General features: G+C 49.3%; 1 protein-coding gene across 13 annotated transcripts in view; it reads left to right on the top strand.

Annotated features, from left to right (window-relative positions):
• The window catches only part of PTPRS (protein tyrosine phosphatase receptor type S), a 309,039-nt gene that overhangs the window by 79,960 nt on the left and 213,501 nt on the right, over positions 1-15,578 (top strand). Inside the window, exon 1 of one of the 13 annotated variants that reach the window (XM_081845988.1) lies at positions 2,587-2,606. The exons of the other annotated variants lie outside the window; for them this stretch is intronic. The gene's annotated coding sequence lies outside the window, so the exon portion shown is untranslated. Of the gene's footprint in view, positions 1-2,586; positions 2,607-15,578 lie in introns of those variants that run through there. 13 annotated transcript variants of the gene reach the window in all.

Raw genomic sequence — 15,578 nt, 5'->3', positions numbered from 1 at the left:
AACGGCGTTTCCATGAGCTACTCTGGTTTGCCAGAAGCGGCTTAGTCATGCTGGCCACATGACCCGGAAGCTGTATGCCGGCTCCCTCGGCCAATAAAGTGAGATGAGCGCCGCAACCCCAGAGTCGGTCAAGACTGGACCTAATGGTCAGGGGTCCCTTTACCTTTACCTCCACCAACACTTTCTTCCCTAGGATTCTCTACCTGTGCAGCTCCACCCCTTTATTTCCATGTCTCCGCCCCTTTCTTCTGTCTCTTGGTCACCCCAGAGTGTGACAGAGGCACGCTACATGTTTGTCTACATGTCTCTGTCCTTTTTTTCTGGCCGTAGGTCACACTGATGCATGATAGAACGCAGGAAACAGTGTTTATCGCTGTTTTTTCTACAAGGTGAGCTTGAATAGTTTGGGGGGGGGGAGAGAGTTTAATTTTCCGGTGACCTGAACAAAATTGCTTCTCCGCTGCCCCCGTGATGGGGTTCATCCGCCATTCACGACGAAATAAAATTTCCTGTTCGATATGTTTCTGTATTGCACTAAAGTTTATGGACCATTGTAACGAACTTTTTTATTTTTTTACTGCAGTAGTTTACAACGGTAGCAGAACTCGTTCAATACTGTAAGTGTTTAACAAAAACAAAGCAGAAAAAATCCAGGGAGATGCCTTGATCTTTGGAGAGAGTCTCAAGTCAATTGCAAAAAAAATAATAATAAAAAAATACTACAAACACTACTAATGTAGCTCAGACCCTATCTGCCCGCGGACTGTCTCACCAGAGTGGTGCATGCTCTGGTTATCTCCCGCTTGGACTACTGCAATGCTCTCTATGTGGGGCTGCCTTTGAAGGTGACCCAGAAACTGCAATTAATCCAGAATGCGGCAGCTAGACTGGTGACTGGGAGTGGCTGCTGGGACCACATAACACCGATCCTGAGAGATCTGCATTGGCTCCCAGTATGTTTCCGAGCACAATTCAAATTGTTGGTTCTGACCTTGAAAGCCCTAAACGGCCTCGGCCCAGTATACCTGAAGGAGCATCTCCATCCCCATCCTTCTGCCCGGACACTGAGGTCCAGCTCTGAGGGCCTTCTGGCGGTTCCCTCACTGCGAGAAGCCAAGTTACAGGGAACCAGGCAGAGGGTCTTCTCGGTAGTGGCAACCGCCCTGTGGAACGCCCTCCCTCAAAGCGAACAACAACTGCCAGACTTTTAGAAGACATCTGAAGGCAGCCCTGTTTAGGGAAGCTTTTAATGTTTGATGGATTACTGTGTTTTGATATTTTGTTGGGGGCTTCCCAGAGTGGCTGGGGAGGCCCAGCCAGATGGGCGGGGTATAAATAATAAATTATTATTATTATTATCTCAGCGTATCGGTCAGAACTGCAGGTTACTTACGCCTACTGATAAAACAACACAAAACTGGAAATACTTGGAAATACTTAAAACCGCACTGATCAAGACGGACAGTCTGCCTGGGTGAAAAGGCGGATCCTCTGACTCCAGTTATCAACCCAGATTCCTGCATTGCGGGGGGCTGGACTAGATGACCCCTGAGGTCCCCTCCGACTCTGCAGTTCTATGCTTCTGTGCTTCTGAATACCTGGCAAATGCAGGAAGGGAGAGGTCTCTGGTGCTCTGCTCCAGCTTCCTGGCTTCCCGTTCTGGGTGTCTGGTTGTCCAGATGAGAACAAGATGTTGAGGCAGATGGGCCTTTGGCACCTAGGGAGAAGCAAGACCCAGAAAGCTGGCCAGAATGCCAGCAAACGTTACCCAATGTGGCCCCCTGGACTTCCTTACCTGGCCCTTGGAACTCTTCCCGGGCCGCCCTTCTGCACACCTTCCTGGTCCACTTTTTGCTAGGCTGGGGGTGACCCCCTTGAAGCACCGATAATGCTTCTTGCGTAACCTGGATGGGGGATAAAAGGTGTGTCTGGAACACAGGTAAAAGATTCTCCGCCTTTTCTTTATATCTTCGGATCCTGACCTGGTGTGTTCTCTGCAAAGCCAGCGACACGTTCTTCATTTTCGACACTTTCGGTGCTTAGAAACCTCTTCAACCTTGTTTTCCCCCCACCCCTTCTTGCTCCCCCCCACTAATCAAGGTTGGAGTTTAAGCATCCCTGTTAAGCAGGGAGTGTGTTCCCGGGCTTGTTGGCTGCACAAATTACTTGCAGTCGATGGATTCCTGCACCAATTATTCCTCCTTAATTGCTGAAGAGTCTGGTGCGCGCCCAGCCAAATGTGCCGCGAGATTACCGACCGATCCGCGTTTCGTATTCAAACTCGAAAACACCCCAAAGGTGGCTCCATTCTTTAAAAAAACCCAAAACTTTAATTTTTATTTTATTTTTTTAAACGGTTTTGCAATACCAGACGTTAATCTCTGCCCCACCCGTTGTCAAGCGGTTGGTTGACTCACCCCGAATTTTCCTGAATATTAACGGCATGCCAAGATCTGCATGTGTTCGAGATCTACGAGGCACGCTCTCCTCCTTGTTTCTGAACAAGCCCCGAAGCCCCGTAAATAGGAGCCCAAATCACAGCCTAAATGAAACTCGGACGTGTGTACTGCCTAGGTAGGTACAATAGGATGGCGAGGCTCTGAGAGGTGAGTTGGAGAAGCTTTAAATGGGAAAAATTACGCAGGGTGTGTTTGGTTTTACAGATATTCTACCTTAAGAGTCGTGTGTTACACCTGGAATCCTTTGCCCAGTTCTGGGCACCCCATTTAAAGAAGGATATGGACAAGCTGGAAGGTGGGGGGAAACCAAGATGAAGAAGGGTCTGGAAAGCAAGCCTGATGAGGAACGGTCGAAGGAGCTGGGTATGTTTAGCCTGGGAAAGAGGAAAGTGAGAGGAGATATGAGAGCCATCTTCAAATATCTCAAGGACTGTCACATGGAAGATCATAGAATCATAGAGTTGGAAGAGACCCCAAGGGCCATTGAGTCCAACCCCCTGCCAAGCAGGAAACACCATCAGAGCACTCCTGACATATGGTTGTCAAGCCTCTGCTTAAAGACCTCCAAAGAAGGAGACTCCACCACACTCCTTGGCAGCAAATTCCACTGTCAAACAGCTCTTACTGTCAGGAAGTTCTTCCTAATGTTTAGATGGAATCTTTTTTCTTGTAGTTTGGATCCATTGCTCCGTGTCCGCTTCTCTGGAGCAGCAGAAAACAACCTTTCTCCCTCCTCTATGTGACATCCTTTTATATATTTGAACATGGCTATCATATCCCCCCTTAACCTCCTCTTCTCCAGGCTAAACATGCCCAGCTCCCTTAGCCGTTCCTCATAAGGCATCGTTTCCAGGCCTTTGACCATTTTGGTTGCCCTCCTCTGGACACGTTCCAGTTTGTCAGTGTCCTTCTTGAACTGTGGTGCCCAGAACTGGACACAGTACTCCAGGTGAGGTCTGACCAGAGCAGAAGATGGTAGAGCAAGCTTGATAGGACTCGAACCCATGGCTTCACGTTGCAAGAAATGAGATTCCGACTAAGCTTCCTGACAGTAAGAACTGTTTGACAGTGGAACAGTCTGTGTCTGGAGGCTGTGGTCTCTCCTTCCTCGGAGGTTTTTAAGCAGAGGTTGGCTGACCATCTGCCCTGGATACTTTAGCTGAGATTCCTGCATTGCCGGGGGTTGGACTAGATGACCCTCAGGGTCGCTTCCAACTCTTGTGATTCTGTGGCCAAAGAGAAACTGGAAGGCTCTTGGGGACACCTCTGTGCTAAGGTTTGCACAGGCACTTAACACGTTCACTTCCCAAAACGCTGGTTCATCCATATTCCCATTTCACAGATGGAGAAAACTGAGGTCCAGGAAGAAGCTGGTTCCTTGCTTATTTGCACTTAACAACTTCCACCCACGCACTTGGATTACCGAACAGCGTGGCAGGCCAAGCACAGCAGTTGAAAGCATGGGCTTTGATCCTCCATGCTCCCAGATGCAGATCTTTGCTGGGGCTACGAGCATGTCCTGAGGTCCTTTGTGGAGCAGTAAGACGCCGGTGGCGCTGTGGGTTAAACCACAGAGCCTAGGGCTTGCTGATCAGAAGGTTGGCAGTTCGAATCCCCGCAACAGGGTGAGCTCCTGTTGCTCAGTCCCTGCTCCTGCCAACCTAGCAGTTCAAAAGCACGTCAAAGTGCAAGTAGATAAATAGGTACTGCTCCGGCGGGAAGGTAAACGGCGTTTCCGTGCGCTGCTCTGGTTCGCCAGAAGCGGCTTAGTCCTGCTGGCCACATGACCCGGAAGCTGTATGCCGGCTCCCTCAGCCAATAAAGCGAGATGAGCGCCGCAACCCCAGAGTCGGCCACGACTGGACATAACGGTCAGGGGTCCCTTTACTTTTAAAGCTCCAAAGAAGGAACAGAAACAAACTGTTCTCAGGCTTTTAACAAAAACCTTGGCGCAAACTAAGAGCCACGCGAGACGGTTTACAAGGCTGCATTAAAGGCAGGTTCTTTGAGCCCTTGACTGATTTCCATGTTGCTTCTTCGATTCTCTACGCAGAGGGCGGGTTCAGTGGGATGCCCCACTCTGCCAGCCGACAGAAGGTTGCCCCAAATCCCCGCCCCCAGCCCCCCCCCGGGACCCTCCTCCCAGCGCTTTAAGGCGATCGCAGCTGTTGAGCGAATGTTAGGATAATAGCAGTTTATTATGGAGTAATTATATGGCAGGTTATTGAATTAACAGAGCCAGCCGGTAATCCAAAATGCGGGGTGGAGGGAGAAAAGGGGGTGGGGGATGCGGTGAAAGATGGGAAATCCCACCCCACCCTTTTGAAAATCTCCTATCTCTCTGCACATTCCCTGTCCTCTAACCCCGGCTGCATCACCCTGTCTCGTCTGCTGGGCTTGGAGAGATTGAATGGAAAGCCGGCTAATGAATAAACCATTTCCTAGGGAATGAATGAATGAATATAAATATAATATATATTTATAGGCTTTAATTAGAAACAGTGGCCCCACAGATCTGTGTCAGTTCTCCAGGGGTGTTTGGGGGCCTGCGCTGCAGCGATGATAGCCCAGCCCAGATGTTGGGATCCGAACGCCGTTGCGAAGGAAATGAGGAGGGTGTCTTCAGCAGGCGGCCAAAAGCACTGGGTATTAGCCGACCTCGGAAACTGCCTTACACTGAATCAGGCCACTGGTCTGTTGGGTTTAGTATCGTTCCCCCCCCCCCCCAATTGGCTGATTTTCAGGAAGGGGTGGGGAGCCTCCCCCAAGCCTAGCTGGAGAAAGCACTGGGGACTGGGGGAGCGAGCTGTGCTCCTTTTTCCTAAAGCAAAGTTAAGATTCCAGTCCACATGATTCTGGATAAAGGAAGGCGTGAAGCAGCTTTGTACCACGTTGGGCCATTGGCGTTGGCATTGCCCGCAGTTATAAATATAAATAAATAAATGAAATAAGTATGCCCAGCCGTACCTGAAGATACCGGGAAATTGAAACTGGGACCTTATGCATGCTGAACAGGTGTATTTTGGCCCTCAAGAAATTTTGTTGTTGTTGTTGTTTAGTTGTTTAGTCGTGTCCGACTCTTGGTGACCCCCTGGACCAGAGTACGCCAGGCACTCCTGTCTTCCACTGCCTCCCACAGTTTGGTCAAACTCATGCTGGTAGCTTCGAGAACACTATCCAACCATCTCGTCCTCTGTCGTCCCCTTCTCCTTGTGCCCTCCATCTTTCCCAACATCAGGGTCTTTTCCAGGGAGTCTTCTCTTCTCATGGCCAAAGTATTGGAGCCTCAGCTTCAGGATCTGTCCTTCCAGTGAGCACTCAGGGCTGATTTCCTTCAGAATAGAGAGGTTTGATCTTCCTGCAGTACATGGGACTCTCAAGAGTCTCCTCCAGCACCAGAATTCAAAAGCATCCATTCTTCGGCGATCAGCCTTCTTGATGGTCCAGCTCTCACTTCCATACATTGATAGCAACAATAGAGAATAATAATTGCCCGCATGCCGTGGCTCTCTCCATCAAAACCCTTCTACAGATGCACCCTCTCCTTTTGACACAAGCGCACAGAAATATCCCTCTGGCATCTTCTCCTCCTCTTCCTCCCTAGTTTGGCAAAGTGATGAGTAAAATCTGATAGCGCATTGATTTTCCTTGAGCAGACTTGATGTCGCCCTGCGACTCGGGGCTTCTCATCGACTTCTGTGCTCTTAAAAGTCTCCGGTTGCTTCAACCGGGGGGTGGGGTGGGGGTGGCAAAATGCCTGCTTTCCTCCCCACTCCATCCACCCCCCCCCAATTTTTTTAATTGATTTTCCAAATTTATAAACAAACAAACATAAATCCTAACTATAATTGTTCCACTATTATTAACATTGTTAGGTGACTTCCTCAAATCCCCCTGGCTGAGTTTCAATGTATATCGTTGTAACAGTTTTCCAAAACTAATTTCTCATAAAATTTTCTTTTCATATTTACTTTAGACATTTTATTCTATAGCATCACATATTTAAATCCTAAACCAATCTGGTATTTGCAAGTATTCCTATTTAAGTTATCTTAGCATATTTAGCTAAATAGTCTTTAAATTTCATCCATTTCTCCTGGTACGCCTCCTCCTTCTGGTCACGGACTCTTCCGGTCGGGTTGGCTAGCTCCCAAAAGTCCATCATCTTCATTTGCCATTTTTCTACTGTTGGCACTTCTTGTGTTTTCCAGTTTTGGGCCAACAAAATCCTAGCAGCAGTTGTGGCACACAAAAACAATCTTTCTTGGGCAATTCCAAACCTATTATTCCAAGAAGAAAGGCCTCTGGTTTCTTAATACATGTATATTTCAACATTTTTTTCAGTTCAGTATAAATCATCTCCCAGAAGTCTTTCACCTTGGGGCAGGTCCACCACATATGATAAAAGGTACCTTCTTTTTCTTTACTTCCTCCCCACTCCATCCAAACAAAAAACCCACAACCTCTAACAGCACCCTTTCCCACCTCATGACGGGACTGTGTTGGATGTGATTGTGAGTTTATTTACAACCCTATTTACAACCCATATGTAGGTATGCATACCTAGGTAAAGGGACCCCTGACCATTAGGTCCAGTTGTGACCGACTCTGAGGTTGCAGCGCTCATCTTGCTTTATTGGCCGAGGGAGCCAGCGTACAGCTTCCGGGTCATGTGGCCAGCATGACTAAGCTGCTTCTGGCGAAACCAAAGCGGCGCATAGAAACGCCATTTACCTTCCCGCCAGAGTGGTACCTATTTATCTACTTGCACTTTTTGGCGTGCTTTCAAACTGCTAGGTTGGCAGGAGCAGGGACCGAGCAACGGGAGCTCACCTCGTCGCGGGGATTTGAACTGCCGACCTTCTGATCGGCAAGCCCTAGGCTCTGTGGTTTAACCCACAGTGCCACCCGCATCCCTACATACCTACATATACGCAATCAATAATTGTAAGTGACTCTCAACATGGACATTCCACTTCCTCTGGCTGTTATCCCGACGAGTCGGCCTCTCCTCTTTTGTGAACGTGTCCAGTCCCCTTCCAAAGCCATTTAAGCTAGTGGCCTTTGCCCGCCTCTGGTGCCGGTGCGAATTCTGCCAGAGCCTTAACTCTGCTAAACTTATTGAATGCTCCCGTGGCTTTGTCGCTGGGAGCGGAAAGTTGGAACGGTCTGGACCCATGCCCAGCGCATCGCAAAGCAGCAAAATGGGGTGGCGGGAAACACACACAAGACCAGGCTGTATGGAAGAATACCCTTCCTCTATGACAAACGGATGATAATGCGGTTTGTGCTTTAAATCTCCTCTCTGCCAGGGAGGAAGCATTAAGACGGCTGCTGAGATGGTCTTGTGTGTGCGGCTGTCACTGAGCTGCTTTTAGGAAGTAGGCATCATCTTTTGCGATAGTTTGCTGGATTAGAAGAAGCAATCATCCTTGCCTCTCCTAATCTCCCGGCCTTCCTTTCAAAAATAGTTTTTCTCTTCCTTGGAGGAAGCAGTTGACTCGGGTGTCAGAGGGCTCTGTTTCTGACCCCTTCGAGGACTGACCTTGCTCCCAGTGGCATTCTTCTTCCCTTCTATTTTCTCAGGAGGTGAAGAAGAAGCAACTATACCCAGGTAGCCACCAAAAACCTTATTTCTAGCATTGCGGTTTTGTTGCTTGGGCGTGGGGCGTGTGCCTTTGATTTTTTTGCCTGCTGGCTTGCCTTACTCGGGGCCGGCTCTGCTGTGAGGCCGGTGCTGAGGGGTGCAGAGCTGTGTGTGAGCTGGAGTCAAGCGCATGCCCTCAGGTGGCGCAATGGGTAACCCTAAACCGCCTCGGTCCAGTATACCTGAAGGAGCGTCTCCACCCCCATCGTTCTGCCCGGACACTGAGATCCAGCGCCGAGGGCCTTCTGGCGGTTCCCTCACTGCGAGAAGCCAAGTTGCAGCGAACCAGGCAGAGGGCCTTCTCGGTGGTGGCACCCGCCCTGTGGAACGCCCTCCCACCAGATGTCAAAGTAGAACAACAACTACCAGACTTTTAGAAGACATCTGAAGGCAGCCCTGTTTAGGGAAGCTTTTAATGTTTAATAGTTATTGCATTTTAGTGTTCTGTTGGAAGCTGCCCAGAGTGGCTGGGGAAATCCAGCCAGATGGGCGGGGTATAAATAATAAATTGTTGTTGTTGTTGTTGTTGTTGTTGTTGTTGTTAAGCGCATGTGGCTCTTAAGCATAAGGTTGGTGGTACCCGTCTTCCCCGGGGAAGGCTGGGACAGGAATCCTTCATTGCAGGGGCCTGGACTTAGATCAGTACAGTGGTACCTCGGGTTACATACGCTTCAGGTTACATACGCTTCAGGTTACATATGCTTCAGGTTACAGACTCCGCTAACCCAGAAATATTACCTCCTGTTAAGAACCTTGCTTCAGGATGAGAACAGAAATTGCGCAGCGGCACAGCAGCAGCGGGAGGCCCCATTAGCTAAAGTGGTGCTTCAGGTTAAGAACAGTTTCATGTTAAGACAGGACCTCGGGAACGAATTAAGTACATAACCAGAGGTACCACTGTAGTCGGCAAAGTTTTTTAGCTGCGGGCCAGTCCACTGTCCCTCAGACCTTGTGGCAGGCTAGAGAAGCAGCGCCGTGGGGGGGGGGAGCTGGAAGAAGAGGTGGGGGGCAAGTAGTCCTCCTCCCCTGCCCCAACCACTGCGCTTACCTTCCCAGGGGCTGCCGCTGCCGCCACTACTGCTTCTCATGGGTAGACAGACTTGAGCTCGTCCGCTCTGCTCTCTGGCCCACAGGAGCACCAGGGCGGCGGCAGTGGAGGGAAGATGAGTGGCGCAAAAGGGCTGGCTCCCGAGAGGGGCTGCTTAAAATGGCGCTCAGCCCAGCCCCTTTCCTTCTCTAGGCAGGGCAGGGAGAAGCCGGGAGGAGGGAGGGAGGGAGGAGGCGCCACTGCAGTGTGTGAGAGGGAGAGGCGAGGGAATGGAATGGCGCAGGAAAAAATTGCACAGCCCGAACAAACAGAACCCCAACACTGATCCACGGACAGGATCTTGAAGGCAATTGGGCCTGATCCAGCCCGCGGGCCTTCGTTTGCCCACCCCTGACTTCGATGATTCTTGGGGTTCCCTTCCGACTCTGCAATTCTATGATTCTACTACCTCTAGGGAAACTTGGTTGGGATCTGATGTAAGACGGACTCTGCAGTGCATCATGCTGTTTCAACTCAAAACAGTGGTGTGGCGTTCGCTGTGTTTCAAAAGCTGGGAAACTTTCCCCCAACATCAGCTCAACTCCTGAGGAAACTCTGCTAGCACAGCAGAACCTTTGTTGAGCTGCTGAGGATTCTGGGGAATGTTCTGGGTTGGGACACGGGCTGCTTCTGATCCAAAGCTGCCCTCACAAAATTAGTGTCCAAACACAGCCTTTCTTCTTAATCTCCTTCCTGACAACTTCATTCAGAAATGATGTTCACCAGCGAGGGCTCCCTGGTTATGCCTGTGTTCTTGGTCATGTTTTTCCCACCGCACTGGCTCCAACTAAATTGAAACGTTCGTTCTTTCCTTCTGCCCACACGGCCGCCCTATGATGTAACGGGGGCCCATGGGCTACAAACCAGTGTTTTGGCTGAACCCGAATCGAAAATTGTAAGCTTCTTCTCCTTCCAAATCCTAACAAAGGGTTTTCCGACCTGCTATTTTAAAAAAGACAACAGTGCTCTGCCCGGAGCCCAAACCCAAATGATGAATCAGTGGTGGGATCTCAGCGAGAAAAGACCTGTAATGATGGGTTTCCAAGAAGCCCGACTCGAGACAGTGGTGTGACGTTTGCTATTTGTCTACGGCGAAAGTTCAAAAGCTAGGGAACCTTTTCCCACGTCCGTTCATCTTCTGAAGCAGCTCTGTGTTGTGGAGGGAGAAGAGGGAGCAGACTAGGAACAGGAGGTGTTGGAAGCAGAAGAGGTAACAGGGCTTAGTGAGCAGGGAGAAGTCCAGTCTCAAGCGGCAGGAGAGGAGGGCAGCCAGGAGACAGAGATGAGACAGGCTGGTTCCTGCTGCAACCAGCTGCCCTTCCCACCGGTCTCCCAGAACCAGGAGAGGCATGAAAAGAGCAGAGCAGAGGTTGTCTTCCTTAAGGCACAGTCTCTGATTGCTTGGAAAAAGCCCTGGAGGGGATGGGACTTAGATGGCTGTGAGGAGGCAACTGATCCATGGGGCAAGACCTACCAAGTTTCCTCCTCCTTTGTCTCAGTGTTGATTCTATGATTTCTATGATTTCTATGATTTCTATGATTTCTATGAATTCTATGATTCTATGATTCTATGATTCTATGATCCATGGGGCAAGACCTACCAAGTTCTCATTAGGCCTGACATTCAAAACAAGTCTGTGGGGATCGTGTTTTTGCTTTAAAAACCCCCACAAACTATTCCAACTTTGAGCTGTGTGTTTACTGACTGGAACACTCCCATGACAGCCAGCATGACCAATGGTCTGGATTCGCTGAGCATCAGAACTCCACTGTGTTGGCCTCTTCGACCTAGATAGTTGTATCGGTGGAGCTTGATAAAATCCAGTGTGCCATGTGGAACTCTACTGTTATTTCGGACCCCTGCAGTGGTACCTCTGGTGCACATGGGACTGGTGGGGCAGCAGGCAGGGAGCTGAACTGTAGGTGGCGCCACCCCCAGTGATGGGTGGAGCCAACCGATTCTGGTTTTCTCCTCCATGTTGAGTACTACAAGGAGCAACACTGAGACTAAGGAGGAGGAAACCAACAGGTGTTGCCATTTCCTGGACCGGTTGTAGGCCAGATGGCAGGCAGGTGAGCCAGCCTCCACTGGACTTTCGGTGATCCTAGAGTGGTAGAGCTGGAAGGGACCCAAAGAGTCATCTAGCCGAGCCCCTGCCCAGTCCAAGAATCACAGCTGGTGTGTGATGGGAGTCAAAGTCCAGAAATGTCTGGAGAGCTAGCGCATGGGTAGGCAAAGTAAGGCCCGGGGGCCGGATCCAGCCCAATCGCCTTCTCAATCCGGCCCGCGGACGGTCCGGGAATCAGTGTGTTTTTACATGAGTAGAATGTGCCCTTTTATTTAAAAAGCATCCCTGGGTTATTTGTGGGGCATAGGAGTTGGTTCATATTTTTTCTTCTTCAAAATCTAGTCCAGCCCCACACAAGGTCTGAGGGACAGTGGACTGGCCCCCTGCTGAAAAAGTTTGCTGACCCTTGGGCTAGAGGTTCTCCACCCTTTGTCTAAGCTGAGTGGCAGCAACTGTGAAAGGTCTTGGGCTGGAGAAGACCTTTCTCCATCACCAGATCCACCCGACGATAACTACCCTCTCTGCATAGATCAGGGCAGGGTCGAAGACAGGCACAGGCAGACTCGGCCCTCCAAATATTTTGGGACTACAACTCCCATCATCCCTGACCGCTGGTTCCTGTTAGCTGGGGATTATGGGAGTTGTAGTCCCAAAAAACAGCTGGAGGGCCAAGTTTGCCTATGCCTGGTCTAAGACCAGTTGCTCAGTAACTAGCCAGAGCACAGTTTTAACAGCTGGAGTCGTAAAATGGTTGAGGCCAGCTCAGTTCCTTAGATAATGGCAATGGGCCAGCTGCATATTTTTGCATTGCTTGGGGCTCGATCCTCAGGGTCCCTTCCAAATCTACATTTCTATGATTAGCGATCTTAAGGGACCAGCTAGAATTTTTTATATAGGTTTGATGCAAGGGCTTGGGGTTGCGTTCAAGTCAAGTCATCTTTGGAGGAGGAGACCCATTGCGGCTAAAAGGATGCAGCCCCCTTGCATCCGTTAGTTTCTGTGAATCTTGTTGTGTTTTGGGTGCAGCGTTTGTGCCTTGGGCGGCCTTCAGGGAAGGTCAAGACTCGGCTTCTTGCTGCTTCAGAAGGAGAAGCGAGCCCAGAAACCAGGTAGGCAAAGGCAGATCTTGCTGTAGGAGAACGAGTCTGGTGATGTGGAGGTCAACACAGAGGTTGTGGAGTAGAGGAAGCTGGAACGGGACTTGGGTCTTTTTGATGTGTAAGAGGCAGAGGAGGCCTGCCCAACTTTTGGCCCTCAGGAAAACTTTCTGTGGCAGCCTCTTGACAAAATAGGATGTCTTCTCTTCCAGAAACCTTTTGTAGACTTCCCCTTCCTTCCCTCTCACCCGCCTTTTTATGAAGATTACCCAGTCTGGGATCCCACAGCAAATTCTCCCCTGGTCACCTCTCTGGCCCAAATAGTGGTGATCATCTAATGTTTACTGGATGGATTTCCCCCCTAAATTGATTTTTGAATTCTGAATTTATTGTTATTCACGTTTTGTACTGTATTTGATGCTGGTTTTTGTTGCATCAATTAAGTGTTTTAAATTTGTTGTTAGCCGCCCCGAGCCCAGTTTTCTGAACCAGGAAGGGCGGGGTATAAAGAAAAAAATATTATTATTATTATCATCACCCCTGAAAGAAAGATTGGTTACTCGAGAGGGAGAAAGCAAAAGAAAGGATAAATTTTGGGGTGGGTAGGTGTGGCTTTCATACTTTCAGGTAACATACTGTAGACATTTCTACACACCTAGACGTCGCCATCAGGGCTGAGAGAGTAAGCGAAAAGTATTTGAAGCCGCCATCTTTGAAATGTCATTCCAAGAGACACCATCAGTTGTGTGTGTGTGTGTGTGTGTGTGTGTGTGTGTGTGTTTCTAATGCCCATATCTACTTTGGTCCCGTCCCCCAAAAAAACCCCCACACACTATAAAAATGTGTATGTCATGAGTAGCAGGAGGGGAGCCCAAGATGGCAAAGGGTCTGGAAACCAAGCCATATGAGGAATGGTTGAAGGAGCCGGGTATGTTTAGCCTGGAAAAAAGGAGACTGAGAGGAGATAGGAGAGCCACTTCCCAAAGTTGTCAATTCTGTATCCAGGGCAGCTATCTACCAACTCTACCTGGTACGCAGGCTGAGACCCTACCTGCCTGTGGACTGTCTGGCCAGAGTGGTGCATGCTCTGGTTATCTCCCGCTTGGACTACTGCAATGCGCTCTACGTGGGGCTACCTTTGAAGGTGACTCGGAAACTACAACTAATCCAGAATGCGGCAGCTAGACTGGTGGCTGGGGGCGGCCGCCGAGACCACATAACACCGGTCTTGAAAGACCTACGTTGGCTCCCAGGACGTTTCCGAGCACAATTCAAAGTGTTGGTGCTGACCTTTGAAGCCCTAAACGGTCTTGTTCCAGTATACCTGAAGGAGCGTCTCCATTCCCATCGTTCTGCCCAGACGCTGAGGTCCAGCGCCGAGGACCTTCTGGCGGTTCCCTCATTGCGAGAAGCCAATTTACAGGGAACCAGGCAGAGGGCCTTCTCGGTAGTGGCGCCCGCCCTGTGGAACGCCCTCCCATCATATGTCAAAGCGATAAATAACTACCTGACATTCAAAAGACATCTTAAGGCAGCCCTGTTCAGGGAAGTTTTTAATCTGTGATATTTTAGTGTATTTTTGGTTTCTATGGAAGCCGCCCAGAGTGGCTGGGGAAACCCAGCCAGATGGGTGGGGTACAAATAATAAAATATTATTATTATTATGGAAGATGGAGCAAACTCTCCCCCCCCCCCCCCGCTCCAACCAATCACTTCAATTTAGAAGAAAGGAGATTCCGTCCAAACACCAGGAAGAACGTTTTGACAGACAGCTGTTTGAAAGGGGAATGGATTCCCTCCGGAGACTGTGGACTCCCCTTCTTTGGAGGTTTTTACGCAGAGGTTGGATCTGACTTGGGTGCTTTGGCTAATATCCCTGCATTGCAGCGGGGGTTGGACTGGATGACCTTTGGAGGTCCCTTTCAATTCTATGATTCTACGTGTGTCGCGGTGGTGGTAGGGACTGGGACAATCTGATGTGCGGGCACACATAGAAGGCACCCATGCTGCCGCTCGCACTTCTTCCGAATCGCTCAGCTGCCCCGGAGCGATGGAAAACACTCTGCTTGTTCCGACTTGTTCCTCTAAGCTCGACTTGTTTTTCAAACCTCCAGGGTATGTTCTTCTGTCTGTTTCCTTACCCCAACTCCTCTCTTTCTTTTTTTTAAAGTGTTAAAACATTCTCCACCCACACAAGCCTTAAAAGAAATTCTTCCCAGAAAGTCAGGGCTTGAATGCTCGTGTGTGTGTGTGTGTGTGTGTGTTTTCGGAGGGGTGTGTTGCTCAGAAGCAAGCCGGTTTAAATTTCAGCAAGTTCAGGCTGGTCCCGGCTTTCGTTCCTCATTGGTAGCCTTCGTGATCTTTCCGTTCTCCTGCTCTCTCTCTTTCTCTCTCTCTCTCTCTCTCTCTGAGACACTGATTTCCACTTGGTATCTGGGCCTGATTCAAGTTGCAGTGTGGTTTGGGAGCTGCGCGGTCAGGGAAAAAAACAATGCTGTCCAGGGTTGTAAAGACCGCGGAGAGAATAATTGGGTGCACTCTTCCCACCTTCGATCAAATCTATGCTTCCAGGTGCCATAAGAAAGCTGCAGAGATAGCGCAGGAGAGTGCGCACCCCGGAAATGATCTCTTTCAGCTTCTGCCTTCTGGAAGAAGGTACAGGGTTATAAAGACTAGGACCAGCCGCCTGAATAACAGTTTCTATCCAAATGCGATTTTGGTTTTAAACACAGTGTAAGGTAGTCTCTATGGGAGTAAAGGTAAAGGGACCCCTGACCATTAGGTCCAGGGAGTCCTAAAATCCTAGAATCACAGAATTGTAGAATTGGAAGGGACCACGAGGTTCATCTGATTCTAACCCATAGCTGTCAACTTTTCTCTTTTCTTGCAAGGAATCCTATTCGGAATAAGGGAATTTCCCTTAAAAAAAGGGGAAAAGTTGGCAGCTATGCTCTAACCTGCTTGTAATGCAGGAATCTTTCACACAATGTGGGGCGCGAACCCACAGCCCTAAGATTAAGTCTTGTGCTGAGCTATCCCAGGTGTAAACAAATATTTTTTAGTATTAAAAAACGGTGAACAGTGATGCTAAAACCTCTGTATACATTACACTTATGTAGCGCAGTCTTGTAAATTACAGAAGCCAATTTTAGCAGATAGAAAAATGTGTGTGTGGGTATGTGAAATCCGTACTTGTGTATTGATGCCATGAAAGCAGTG

This window comes from Podarcis erhardii (assembly GCF_964252035.2).
Source record: "Podarcis erhardii genome assembly, chromosome: 18".
Classification (NCBI taxonomy): domain Eukaryota; kingdom Metazoa; phylum Chordata; class Lepidosauria; order Squamata; family Lacertidae; genus Podarcis; species Podarcis erhardii.
This window is presented reverse-complemented; position numbering and strand designations above follow the sequence as displayed.